The sequence below is a fragment of the Eublepharis macularius genome, chromosome 7, assembly GCF_028583425.1.
Source record: "Eublepharis macularius isolate TG4126 chromosome 7, MPM_Emac_v1.0, whole genome shotgun sequence".
Classification (NCBI taxonomy): Eukaryota; Metazoa; Chordata; class Lepidosauria; order Squamata; family Eublepharidae; genus Eublepharis; species Eublepharis macularius.
The window spans coordinates 3,739,055-3,754,200 of NC_072796.1; the positions used below are offsets into that span (position 1 = coordinate 3,739,055).

The 15,146-nt window shown below is 40.0% G+C and overlaps 1 protein-coding gene across 1 annotated transcript in view; it reads right to left on the reverse strand.

The window, feature by feature from the left end:
- LOC129333798 (protocadherin beta-16-like) overlaps positions 1 to 15,146 on the reverse strand; it is a 171,119-nt gene that overhangs the window by 88,691 nt on the left and 67,282 nt on the right. The gene's annotated exons all lie outside the window — the stretch shown is intronic.

Here is a 15,146-nt window from a genome sequence, read left to right on the forward strand (position 1 = left end):
AACCATCATCTGTTCCTTTGCCAACGTATGCATTGACAAAACTAGTAAAATGGGTAATTGAACATTGGTACTGAGATAATTGAACATCATTGGTACTGACAAAGGGCTCTTCTTAGCTAGCTGAATGCCCTTTGAAAATAATATCCTTAAATGGCAACAGTTTGAATGAGCTCTGCCAAAGAAGACAAATCCTTCATCAACTTTATAAACAGAATGCTAACAATGGCAGTAGTATGTCCAAAAAGGATCTAGGGGTCTTATATTCTTACTGTTTTATATTTGTATGTTTTATTTTGGCTGTACACCGCCCTGAGTCCTTTGGGAGATGGGCGGTATAAAAATTCAATTAAAGTTAAAGTTAGACCATACACTGAACATGAGTCAGCAGTGTGGTGTGGTAGCTAAAAAGACAAATGTGGTTTTGGGCCGTATCAAAAGAATCTTAGAATCCAGATCACAAGAAGTGATGGTATCACTCTACTTTGCTCTGGTTAGACCTCACCTAGAGTATTGTGTTTAGTTTTGGGCACCACAATTTAAAAGGATATAGACAAGCTGGAACATGTCCAGAGGAGGGCAATGAAGATGGTGCAGGCTGCCACATAGAGGATGGCGCAGAGTTGTTTTCCACTGCCCCAGAAGCTCAGACCAAAACCAACAGCTTGAAATTAAATCAAAAGAGTTTTTGACTAAACATTACGAAGAACCTCCTGACAGTTAGAGTAGTCCATGGAACAGGCTTCCTCAGGAGGTGGTGGGCGCTCCTTCTTTGGAGGTTTTTAAGCAGAGGCTAGATGGCCATCTGACAGCAATGCTGATTCTGTGAACCCGGGAAGATCATGATGGGGAGGGCAGAATGGGTTACATCAGTTCTTAGTTCTCGTGGCCCTTCTTACATGCCCAGGGTAATGCTGATTGCCACCTTGGGGTTAGGTAGCAATTTTCCACAGGCAGTTTGGCTAGGGTGTTCTGCCATCTTCTAGGCATGAAGCAGGGGTCACTGGGACAGTCAGGGGAGTAGTTGTGAATTTCCCATCAGTTAAAGATGGGTGGAGAAAGCAACACCCATCAGTTAAAGATTATACCTTCTACTCTCAGATTTTGAATAGCTATTTGAGAATTGACTTTTTCTAATCTCATAACAGCTAGGTAAATTTGTTAATACCACCAGTATAGAGCCCAGGGAATATTCTGATCATGCCCTGATTGTCTTGAGTATAAATCTTGAAAAGAAAACAAATTTGTGGAGGCTCAATAATAACATACTGTTAGACACTCTGTGAAATGCTAAGCAGAGTTATTCTAGTCTAAGCCCATTGATTTCACTGTCTAAGTTAAAATGTATTGAAACAGTCCCACATATTCTCCTTTATTGTCCATTTTATGTAAATGTTTTAAGTATCTTGACCCTGTTCTTGGAAATAAGATGGGTCTGTCTGATCACATTAAAGCCCAATATATCTTGAAGGACATCTTTCCTGGTACAACCAAGAATGTTGCTTTCTTTCTCCAATATGCCAATAAGAGTCGTCAGGATAAGACACAGTGATGATCTGATGCTAAATTTAAATTTTATCTGTACAAGTTTTTATCTTCTTAATGTAACAATCCTGCAATTGGTACTAGCCTATCTTTTATGCTATTATGACATTAAATGTCTTGATTGATTGATTGATTGATTGATTGATTGATTGATTGATTGATTGATTGATTGATTGATTGATTGATTGATTGATTGATTGATTGATTGATTGATTGATTGATTGATTGATTGATTGATGAGATAGTGGATACCATACAAAGAGAACTGAAAATGTTCTTTGAGATTAATATTACCAATGAAGTACAATGAAGTTCTATCTGGGAAACCAGCAAAGCTTACATAAGGGGAGTCTGTGTAAGTTTAATATCAGCACAAAAGAAAAAGAAAATTAGACAAGATTGTATTGAAAAAAATAAAAATTTAGAAAATATCCATAAACATACTAAGTTGGGGTTAGCTTTGAAAGAACTGAAAGAGGGAATTTAGATTTGGAAAAAAATTAAAAGTACCTAATATATGTTAAACAAAAACATTTTGAATTAGGTGGGAAACCGGGGGAGTTACTGGCTGCCTAAGTTAAAAAGAAATAAGCCAAAGACACTATATTAACTATTAAAAAACAAAATGAAACTTTTGCCACACAAAGAGGCGATACATTGAAATAATTTGTACTTATTATTAAAATCTCTATTGTGCACAAAATCCAAATGACAAAGATATTCAAAATTTCCTAAAGAAGGTCAATCTTCCAAGATTATTGGTTGAAGATAGACAATGGTTAGCTGCTAACATCACACTCCAAGAAATCCACAAAGTAATAAAAGCCTTTAAAAAGAATAAAGTCCAAGTTTAGAAGGTCTGATGGCTGAGTATTATAAAATATTTAATGAAACCATAGGTATACCTTTATTGAATATGATTAATGAAATTAAAAGAGTGGGAAAGTTATCGTAAACCTAGAGAGAAGAAAAATTGATAGTTCTCCCAAAACCAGAGAAAGACCAAACCTTAACAGCATCTTTTAGGCCAATAACATTATTGAACTGTGACTATAAAATGCTTACTACAATTCTTTCAAATAAAGTTAAGAAAATAATCAACAAATATATATCGGTAGATTAATCTGGTTTTATACCACATAGGCAATTAAATTCAAACATATGAAAAGTCTTGGTGCTAATGGAATATGTCAAAAAGTACAATATCTCTGCAATTTTTGTTTTTAGATGACAAAAAGGCCTTTGATAGGGTAGAACCTAGTTATTTAATTAAATGCCTTAATCACTCTGTCTTTGGCAAAAAATTTATAAACTGGCCAGGTACAATATACTCTGGTTTTAACACCAGATTGTGTATACATAAGGAGCCTTTTGAACAGTTGAATATAATAAGAAGAGTGATAAGAAGACAAGGGTGTCCTCCTATCAGTGCTTTTATTTGCTATTTATCTAGAACATTTTGCATCTTTCATTCATCAAATTTAATATAAAGAGAATAACTCTAAATGAGTATTGCTATCAACTAAATTTATATCCTGATGATATTGTTCTGTTTTAATTAATATTAAGAATCAAACAAGATATTAGAGGATATGACAGAAGAATTTGGAAATAATTCAGGTTATAAAATCAACATTGCTAAAATGGAAGCTCTTTTACTTAATGTTAAAGAAAGTGATTATTGTCTATGTGGACTGTTAAAAAAATTAAATTAACCTATGTTGTTAAATAGGTTGGTGTTTTTGTCAAGATAATAAATAAACACTGAGATGAGGCAGCTAGCAGTGACTGATCAGAGTCATCAGTAGTTACAAAGTGATGACAGGTAGCTATCATGTGATACCAGCCAGGTGATGTACTTCTCTGTAAATGTCAAGGACACTTGGGCTGGCACAGTGAGTCAGCACTGTGTTGGGATAGGCTACTAAGTAATATATAAGGATGCAGAGTCTTGTACTGTGAAGAGCTCCAGCTCTGCGGGTTGCTGGCGAAGCACTTTGTCAGCCAACGTAATAAAGTATGTAAATGTATCCACCTGTAAATTGTATAATACACCATTTGTACCGAAGCTTGGTGCATCGTGTCTTCTCTTGAACCTGCCACTGAGGCCTGTGTAGCATAATTAGACCACGACAGGGTTATGGGCCCAGTTCCTGCATGGCTACACTAGGCTGTGAAGGTTCTGAAGCGAGAGAAAGAACGAGAGAGCCTGGAGCAGGTGGATGTCCACATCTGATGGTGAGAGCAGCCCAGAGGACGTGTTGGATGGTGTTGCTGAGCTTCCAGTGACTGCTGAAGTGGGTGAGATGGCGCAGTCCACAGCAGTGCTGGTGGATAAGCTAACAGCAACAAATTACTCTGTGGTCTATCTAAAGAAGGAGTCACTCTGGAGGTATGTAACTGACCCTCCAGTTGCTCCCACAGCTGCCGAGATAACTGCCGAGGAAAAAGCCCTTGCGCACATTGTGTTGAGCCTGGCGGATGACCAACTGCTGTATGTACGGTGGGAGACGACGGCAAAGCAAGCGTGGGACGCTTTAATGACTGTGTATGCAAGAGTGTCTGCTGGCTCCCTCATAGCCCTGACAAGGTGTTTGTATCGCCTGGTTATGAAGCAGAGAGACTCTATGCAAGGACATATAAAGGCTTTGACTGAATGTTTTCAGCAGCTGGAATCAAGAGGAAAAGCCCTGGAGGAGCTGGACAAAGTGTACGTATTACTAAGTTCTTTATCTGAGGACGCTTTAATAACATCTTTTGAGTCCTTGGACACAGTTAAACTAACACTATCGTATATGTGTGGACGTTTGCTGGAGGAGGAGCGGCGAGTAGGAGCTGTCGGGAGCTGAGCCAAGCCTGAACCGAGTGGTGGGGCCAGCCAAAGGGGCTCTGTGAGGGATGACAGCCGACTGCCAGAAGCAAGCAAGCCAACTGTTTCCCTTGTGAGAAATTGTTTCCATTGTGGGTCGGAGGCACACCTGCGGCGCGGATGTCCGGAGCTGAGGAGGAGGCGACAAGCACCTCAGCATCCAGGGAAAGGAGCAGGCGAGGCTCGTTACCACAGAGGAAGCTGGAAAGGGCCAGTATTTTATCCTGGATTCGGGAGCCACCCAGCATTTTTGCAAATCAGAGGCTTTGCTGGATGAAACAAGGCAGCCCAGCCTGCGACATGTATCCTTAGCAGATGGGAGTGCTGCAGATATGTTATGTGAGGGAAAGCTACACTTCCCTGTTTTAGAGTTTGTTTTCACAAGTGTCCTTTGTGTTCCTGCATTGGAAAACAACTTACTAAGCGTTAGTGCCTTAACGAAAGCTGGGTTCTCAGTCGCCTTTGCCGGAGATGTGTGTTCAATATCTAAGGGCGGCAAAGTGCTGATAAGAGGTTTGCTCCAAAACGGTGTGTATATGGTGAATAGAGCTGCAGCCAAGACTGTAGTAGTTACAAATAAGAGTAAGCATATGAATTGTATACATTTATTACATCGTCGTTTGGGGCTTGCTAGTTTTAAAACAATAAGCAAAACTTTATCACTGTTGACTAATGAGAAGGTTTCCCACTGTAATGAATATTTAGATTGCACTGTTTGTAAGCAAGTGAAAACTAATGCATTTCCAGTGGCCAAGGAAAGCAAATGGGTGTCTCAGAAACCCTTGGCACTGGTACATTTGGATGTTATAGGTCCTTATCCAAAGAGTCATTCTAATAATCGTTTTGCCTTGGTAATAACTGATGATTTTTCCCGTTTCTCTTGGGTCTACCCACTTAAACAAAAGTCAGGTTTGACACATTCAGGTATTGGGCAAAATGTGTATAAAAGCAACTGGGAGTGGACCTGAAGGCCATCCAAACTGATCAAGGTGGGGAATTTATGTCAACAAGGTTCAGCCAGTGGCTGAAATGTAATGGTATTGTTCAGAGGTTAACAAATACCTGTGTACCCCAGGAGCATGGTCTGGCAGAACAGAAAGGGGGAGTTCTGCAAACAAGGTTGTATGCAATGCTGGCAGATGCAGGTTTGCCTATGTCCTATTGGGCTGAAGCACTGTCAGCAGCATGTTTTGTTAATAATCGATTGTGGACCAGTGCTATAGACAACATCCCTTACAAAATGCTATACAAAAGGGATCCAAGTCTAAGCTTCTTAAGAGTGTTTGTGCCTTTGAAGCTGAGAAGGAAAGGGTGTGCCAAAACAACTAAGCTAACATTTATGAGTTATCAGAATAACATGAAGTCTTATCGCTTTGCTAATGAAAATAAGAAGCTGAGTTACAGACGGTCAGCCAGTATTTATGAAAATGCAAATTGGGAAAGATTACATGGCTATGAAAGCAAGCAACAAGTGTTGTTTCCTTTATCAAATGGTGGTGAGAGTACAGACCCAGGATCTGAGGTGCTCAAACAGGAGGCTTCTACGCCAAGGAGGCAAGCCTCAGAGGATGCACAGAGTTCTGGGCAGCAGATACATGTATCCAGCAGGAGTACAAAGGGAATTCCACCAGTAAGATATACCTTTGAGCCAACGGTCAATTATGTGTGTGCCAGAGAACCAAGTAATTATCAAGAAGTGCTTGCTCTTGAGGGGGAAGAGAAGCAATTATGGCTGCAAGCCATACAAACAGAGTATGAGTCATTAATGCATAATGAGGTCTTCGAGCTGTCGAGAGTGCCGGTAAACACCAACATTGTTGGGTGCAGATGGCTATTCAAGCTAAAAACTCTGCCAACAGGTGAGGTATACAGAAAGGCTAGACTTGTAGCAAAAGGGTTTTCTCAAGTCTATGGCAGCGATTATGACCAAGTGTTTTCACCTACTGTAAGGTCTGAATCTCTAAAGGTTGCCTTGTGTAAGGCAGGTATTCAAAGTAAAAAAGTAGACCATTTTGACTTTACAACAGCATATTTACATGCTCCTCTGGAAGAGGAAATATATATGCAACAGGTTCCAGGTACTGGACACATAAACAAGAGTCTGGTCTTAAGGTAAACATATGTGTATGGTGATCACACACAATTGCAATGGTTCATACAGATGGCTGAGAGGTGGTTTAGGATCAAACACCTAGGGCCTGTAAGCAATTACCTAGGGGTAGAGATCACACAAACCCCTGAAGGGTATTATGAATTATGCCAACAAAATAAAATTAATAAACTGCTGCAAGAGTATGGGTTGTCAGAAGCCAAGAGTGTGGCTTCACCCATGGTTACAGGATACATAAAAGAGCCAAATGATGAGCTATGGGAAGATGTACAGAGGTATCAGTCCCTAATAGGTTCTTTGTTATATTTATCCTGTTGGTCAAAGCCTGACATAAGCTATGCAGTACATTTGTTATGTCAGAGAGCAGCCTGTCCTTACAGAAGGGATTGGACAACGGCCAAGCGTATCTTACGTTATCTGAAGGGAACGATAAGTTACAAACTTGTACTCAGAGTGTCTGGGGAAGTACAAGTGCAGGCGTATTGTGATGCAAGCTGGGCAGACCGTCCAGATGGAAAGTCAACGACAGGTCTGGTAATTTTCCTAGGCAATGCCCTGATAATGCACAAGTCAGTCAAGCAATCTCTTGTTGCTACAAGTACTTGTGAAGTGGAATATGCAGCATTAAGCGAATGTGTCATACATTTGGAGTGGGTTTTTCAGCTTTTGCAGGACATGAAGATTGAATATAAAGGTCCCATTTCCATCTTATGTGACAACACAGCAGCTCAACACTTAGCTGAGGACTTTGGAGCCAAGTCAAGAAGCAAGCACATTCTGATCTGATATCAGAATGTAAAGAACAGTGTGGGCAAAGGATTTGTAAAGCTGCAGCGATGTTCAACTGAATGTAATATTGCTGATACGTTTACTAAGTGTTTGTATACTGAGCAATATGTACAATTAAGGAATAAACTGGGAGTCACTCTGAGCTGCCTAGGAGGAGTGTCAAGATAATAAATAAACACTGAGATGAGGCAGCTAGCAGTGACTGATCAGAGTCATCAGTAGCTACAAAGTGATGACAGGTAGCTATCATGTGATACCAGCCAGGTGATGTACTTCTCTGTAAATGTCAAGGACACTTGGGCTGGCACAGTGAGTCAGCACTGTGTTGGGATAGGCTACTAAGTAATATATAAGGATGCAGAGTCTTGTACTGTAAAGAGCTACAGCTCTGCGGGTTGCTGGCGAAGCACTTTGTCAGCCAACCTAATAAAGTATGTAAATGTATCCACCTGTAAATTGTATAATACACCATTTGTACTGAAGCTTGGTGTGTCGTTCCTTCTCTTGAACCTGCCACTGAGGCCAGTGTAGCATAATTAGACCGTGACAGTTTTTATCTCAAAAAGCACTAAAAATTTTGTATTTTTTGTACTTTGAGGAAGTTGCTAGGTAAGATAAATTTAATTAAAATGTCAATATTACCTAAACTGAATTTTCTGTTTTAGAATGTTCCTGTACTGATACAGTAATTAGAGGTTAAAAATATACAAAAATGTTTAACTATAATAATAATGTATTGTCGAAGGCTTTCACGGCCGGAGAACGATGGTTTTTGTGGGTTTTCCGAGCTGTATTGCCGTGATCTTGGCATTGTAGTTCCTGACGTTTCGCCAGCAGCTGTGGCTGGCATCTTCAGAGGTGTAGCACCAAAAGACAGAGATCTCTCAGTGTCACAGTGTGGAAAAGATGTTGGCAGGTCATTTATATCTACTCAGGAGGGGTGGGGTTGAGCTGAGTCATCCTGTAAGAGTTTCCCAGGGTGTGGAATGCTAATGGCGGGAGGCTTCACTGTATCCTGAAGAGGTTCTTTTGCATATGGATTGGTGCTTGATGTGCTAATCTTCTCTGCAGGGCTATTGTCAGGTATAGAGTGTTTTGTTAGCCTGGTGTTTTTCAGAACTGGAAACCATGCTCTGTTCATTCTTAAGGTTTCTTCTTTCCTGTTGAAGTTTTGCTTATGCTTGTGAATTTCAATGGCTTCCCTGTGCAGTCTGACAAAGTAGTTGGAAGTGTTGTCCAGTATTTTGGTGTCCTGGAATAAGATACTGTGTCCTGTTTGAGTTAAGCTATGTTCAGCCACTGCTGATTTTTCAGGTTGTCCAAGTCTGCAGTGTCTTTCATGTTCTTTTATTCTTGTCTGGATGCTACGCTTTGTGGTCCCGATGTAAACTTGTCCACAGGGTATACAATATACTCCTGCAGAGGTGAGGGGGTCTCTACCGTCTTTTGCTGATCGTAGCATCTGTTGTATTTTTTGGATGGGTCTGAATATGAAAAAGCATAACCTTCAAGCAGAGGGGGCTTGGGAATTCACAATGTTCAAAAATATTACTATTTGGCTAGAATAGGCTAGATTCTTAAATGGATAAAAGAAGATAAAGATACAACATTGACCCTATTTGAGCAATCTTTTGTTTCAATATCTTTGAGAGTCTGGATTTGGTTAAATAAAAGATAAAAAATAGTTATTGTGCTAAGGATAATTTTGTTATCAATGCCTTAGAAAACGTCTGGATAAAGTCAGACCAAAATTAGTTCCTGGAATATCTGCTGGCTTTCTGTTATAAAATCTAAAGAGTTTAGCCAAGCTGTAAAAGAAAGACATTTTGAAATCTGGGAACATCTGAAGGTGTCAGATTATATATCTTTAATCCTTACATTTCTTACATTTGCAGAAATATCTTTAAGTAATAGGCAAATCCCTTGGTTTCAGTATGTCCATGTTAAAAGTCTTTTACAAACATCTCTATGTAAAGATGAAATAAGAATCCAATTGACAAGTTTTGGAAAATTAGCTATAAATGGTGAAATGGATATTTTTTCTAAGATATATAATTTTTATTAGATACTGATAATAAACAGCAGAAATTATTTGTAAAACTCTTTCCCCAATATACACCCATTCCAGCACTTTTGCTGCTACTTCCATCACAGGCTCCCCTTCCTGTCTCCTTCCACTCCTCCCTGTTTCTCAGAGCTATCTATGCCAATATATTAACTTTTCCCTGTCTCTTCCCCAAGAACAATTTCCAGTCACCGGGATACCCCATAAAATATGTACACTTGCCCCAATGCTTTGATGTTCCCAGTCTTCTCTCTCTCTTCACATTTTATTTGAAATGTATAAAAATAATACACAAACAAGCAATTTCCAAATGATCTCAACATACATACTTCCTAAATGGAGAACAGGATTAAGAAAGAAATAGTTTTTTCTTTTCTTTTTTTGGTCAAATAGCAGCTTGGTCTGCTGAGCCAAATTTTGGCTCAGTCCAAATGTTGGGTCAGTCCCAACATTATCAAGAAATTCTATTTTGCATATACTGAGAAGGCATTTGATAGGGTTGAGTAGAACAAAGGAGATTTTACTCAGATTTGGATTTGGTTGGTGATTTAGAAATTAAATAGATTTAATTTATAGTTTGGCCCACTGCAAGGATCCCATGGAAAAGGTAAACCTCCTCTAAGGTCAGTACACATTTAATAGATGCATAGAAGTTCTTGCAATACAGATCAGATCCAGAGCACATATACAAAGTATTAGCATTCAGGCAAGGTGGTAAGATGCTTTATGCAGATGATGTAGTTTTTATGATGAGAGGTAATAAGCCAACTTATTAGAGGTAATGAGGTAATAAGCCAACTTGAAAGGAAGAACCTAACAAAAGGCATGCTAAGGACCAAGTGTGCTGATGCGGAGCAGTGTGTATGCTGTATAAAGGCAAAGGAGACCAGACCAAGCTTTAACAAACATAGCACAAACCAAACTAAGCAAACCTCTAGAGGTGATTTACAGTGATATGGTCTATGAAAACACCAGCACCAAGTGGAAATAATTGATGATTATTCAAAATCCACTGCGATCAACCTGATCAAGTACTGGAAAAATTCAAGTCTTATTTGGCTATGATGAGTGATACCAAAGAAAGCCACTAGTAATCCAGACAGATAATGGAGAGGAATACATGGGGAAGGAAATGACAAGCTACATAACAGAAGAAGGAATCGATTGCCATTTTACAGTCACATATACCCCAGAAAACAACAGAGTCGCAGAAAGAAAGAACTGTTCCCACTGAAAAGTCCAGATGTATGCTCTTTGAGGCAGAGCTACCTGACAAGTATTGAGGAAAAGCTATCAATACTGCTATCTACCTGCAATACATATTGCCTACTACAGCCACAAGCAGTACCCCATTTGAACGGTGGTATGGTTATAAATCTAGCATGAATCATCTAAAAGTGTTTGGATCAAAAGCCTACACTTACGTTCCTAAAGAAAAATGGACCAAAATGGATCTTAGAGAGGAAGAAGGCATTCTCATTGGTTATGCACTGGGATGAAAAGGATACAGAATCCTCAACCCAGAAACATAAATGGTCAAGATCTGCAATGTGATCAACATTGATGAGAGGGAGAAACCAAACAAGATGAAGAAAATAGACATAAGAGATTCTACACCAAAAAAGAGAAATGAAGCACAGCAAACAGAAACAATAGAGGTGAGTGTGATAGTTGACCCTCAGAGCCTAAACAAGGAGAAGGGATGAAGAACAAAGTGTTAGCCATTCATCCAGATCCAAGAAAGGAATCTCACCAAGAAGACTTTCCTATTTGGCAGGTACAGAAGCTGTACCAGAACCTTCTAGCTGAGCAACTATAGAAAGTAAATTTGCCCAGCCTCCGGCAAAGGAAGCAGAGAAATGGGAGAAACTTGAATAATTGAATCCCTAATCAAAAACCAGACATGGGCACAGAATTACCACCAGGGAAGAGAGCGGTAGGATGCAAATGGATCTTCAAGTCCAAGCATGATGCAAAAGGCGAAATACAAAGGTTCGAGGCAAGACTAGTTGCTAAAGGATACTCTTAAAAATATGGAGAAGACTATGATGAAACCTCACACCAGTGGTGAGACACGCTTCAGGAAGAACACTTCTGAGCATAGCAGCAGCAAGGAAGATGTATGTGGAGCATCTGGATGCGAAGATAGCTTTTCTACATGGAGAAATAAAGGAATATATCTACATAGAACAGCCACAGGATTTGAACAGTCCAAAGACAATTCACTGGTGTCGGTAAACTTAAAAGAGCATTTATGGGCTGAAACAGACTGCATGGGCCTGGAATCAGAAACTGAACCAAATGCTAATCAAGGAAGGATTCAAACAAGGTGGGGCAGAATACTGCCTGTATTCAAGAAACAGATTACAAATGGACATATATTCTCATTTATGTGGATGACTTGATTATTTGCTATGAGGACAAGAAGGACTGTGAGAAAAGAGTTCAATACCTGAACCAAGAAGTAGAACATCTGGGAAACATCAGTTACTATCTTGGAATACAAATAGACTGAAAGATGGGAGCTATCTTCTTAACCAGAAGCAGAAAATTCTAGAATTTCTAGACCACATGAACATGAATGGGACTAATGGATAACTGTTGGAAAATAAGCATTGTAATTTATTTCTATATATGACCATGGTGGCTAGGTTTTTATATGTGCAAAAATGGAAAAGTATAGTATTGCCTTCAATCAAGGATTGGATTGTGAAAGTGACGGAGTTAGCGGAGATGGCTAAACTTACAGCTTTGATCAGAGATGAAACATTGTCTACTTTTGAGAGCCAGTTTGGTGTAGTGGTTAAGAGCACGGGACTCTAATCTGGAGAGCTGGGTTTGATTCTCCACTCCTCCACGAAAGCCAGCTGGGTGACCTTGGGCGAGTCACAGTTCTCTGGAGCCCTCTCAGCCCCACCCACCTCACAGGGTGATTGTTGTGGGGTAATAATAACACTTTGTAAACCGCTCTGAGTGGGCAATAAGTTGTCCTGAAGGGCGGTATATAAATCAAATGCTATTATTATTATTATTATTTTATGATTAACTGGAAACCACTTATTGCCAAATCCACACTACCTATTTGATTCTGCGGCTTTTTCACAAGCGGCGCGCTATTCACGTGGATACTCACACGCTTTCCCGTTCCGCATGTTCCCCGCCATCACCGCGCCACTATTGCGCCTTCCCTCCAAACCACATGACATTCGCGGAAATCCATTTTCTTCCCTTTTTTTAACAGTGCATAATGGTCGGTATACCGGTAAACGAACCCTAGTGAGCAGCGGTTTGTGCAGGAAAAGAAACAGTCACCGGAGCATGCGTATGTCGCACGGGGACCATTTCCCTATTGAGTTCCCCAATTTTCAAGAGTGCGAGGTGCTAAACTGAGCAATCCTGTATTTCCAACAACGGTCATCTCCAGTGAATGGCAGGTGTGGGAAACAAATTCAAGATATCGGTATACCGGATAATTGACCCCTTTTTTTAAAAAAAAGGGGAAGTGACGTGCACCGCCAATTCTGACAGCAGAGGATGGAACCACCCACAGTAACGCTGTACTCGGTGGCGTGTGGAGAACTGATTGCGCCATGAAGACGCACTGGAAGGGTGGATCTGAGGATGCACAGCCTGGTAGTGGAATAAAGGCGATTGCCATGACAGCGCAAGATAAGCGGAAGATGAGTGAGTGTGGATTTGCCCTGACTTTCTGCATGAGATGAGGAAAAACGAACTGATAATCTGTGGTATTGATTTTTAAGAAGATAAATTTGGGGAAAATAAATATAAGGGGGCAGTATTGAAAAGGTAAAATCAAAAATATAATGTTTGTTAAAATTTGATAGGTGTTGTACAGAAAAATGGAAAATGAAACGTATTATTTTTCTTTGTTATTTTCAGCATTTGTTCTTCTTTTTCTTTCTTCGTATTCTTTTTTCTTTACTTTCCCTCCCTATTTCTCCGCCCTTTTACTGGGCTTTTCATCTTATTAATAAAATAAAATAAAACTTTAAAAAAAAATGGAGCCAGACCAGTAGGCACTCCTATGGAAACAAACTATCTGAAACAACATGGGAACTTATAAACCTCTACTGAACAACAAATAGTATAGAGAAGCAATTGGAAAACTGTTATGCATAAGTATGGTGAAACAGCCTGACATTGCAGCAGCAGTGGAAATACTATGGAAGAAAAGTGAATCACAGAACAAAAGTGACTAGAACGAAATCGGCAGGAAGGGGGGATGTGCACAGTGCACAGAAGTACATCCTTTCTGTCTCCCTGCCAATTCAGACCTTGCAAGGGGAGAGCCTTCCCTGCCTGTCAACTTTGAAAATGTTCATTTAATTCCGTTGAAAGGAAGGAGGTTTTTTTGTGGTGATACCTGGGCATTGGTCAGTCTTTGAAGACTATCAAGGATACATAAATCTTGCAAAGACTGAGAAGACCAACTGGAGAACTAAGCACATAGATATAAAGCATCACATAATAAGAAACATGCAAGAAGAGCTTGTTGAGCTACAGTATTGTCGTACGGAAGAAATGATGGCAGATGTTCTCACCAAGCCACTTTCTCAAGAAAAGTTTGAAAGTCAATGTAAGATGAATCTTGTGGACTAGACCATCAGAAGGGGTGTTGGAAAAAGCAATGTCTGGTATACAAAGAGAAAGAGAAGAAGCCTCTACAGGGGGCAGCAAACGGCTAGTCATATAGGAACATGAGTTCAGCACCTCTCTTTGTACTGAGTGTCATTTCCTTGTCTTGTCTCCCGATTGGTACTCACAGGGCAAAATCCCGCTTCTTCTTGGAACCTCTCTCTCTCTCTCGGTCAGCTAGATAGCTAGAAATCTCTTTATCTCCCCTCTTTACTATCAAGTATGTTAGTTCCTAAATAAACTTTCTTTACCATTAATCAATTTGCATGGCTATTGTGTAGATACTCTTCAAATATCTAGAACATTCTTCTGAGACTAGTAAGCAAAGATCAGCACGGTGACACAAAAGTTCTGAGTCTATTTTATTATTTACCAACAAATATCTAAAGCAGGGATCAATCTGGAAATATTGCTAAGTTCTTTTGGAAGCTAGATGGTCTCTGCAAGTGAATAATAATAACAGTGTGCTTATATTCCGCTCTTCTGGACAGATCAGTGCCCCACTCAGAGCTGTGAACAAAGTTAAAGTTGTTATTATCCCCACAATACAGATAGGGAGCTGGGGCTGAGAGGATTGGTTGACCCAAGGCCACCTGCTCAGTTCATGGCAGTAGTAGGATTCAAACCAGCAGAGTACTAACTTGCAGCCCAGCCACTTAACCATTATGCCACTGCAGCTCTCTTAATAATAATTGTGTTTATATACCACTCTTCTCAACAGATCAGCGCCCCACTCAAAACGGTAATCAAGGTCAGTGTTATTATTATCCCCACAATACAGCTGGGGAGCTGAGGCTGAGGCGAGTGGCTTACCCAAGGCCACCTACTGAGCTCATAGCAGTGGTCGAACCAGCAGTATGCTGACTCGCAGCTCAACCACTCAACGACTATGCTACAGCAGCATTCACCTAGTGCCAGTTTCAAATTCATCAGCATATTAGCCACTAAGAGAACCACTTTTCTTCAGGCACAGAATAGCAAACTGAGAAAACTTCACTCTCAACAAAAAAATAACAAAACATTGAAACCTGTCTTTCCTGAAGCTATCATACGTAGTGCTACCATATCCTAGATCATATTTTCAACATTCAGTCAAAATGCAAACTTCTGACTGT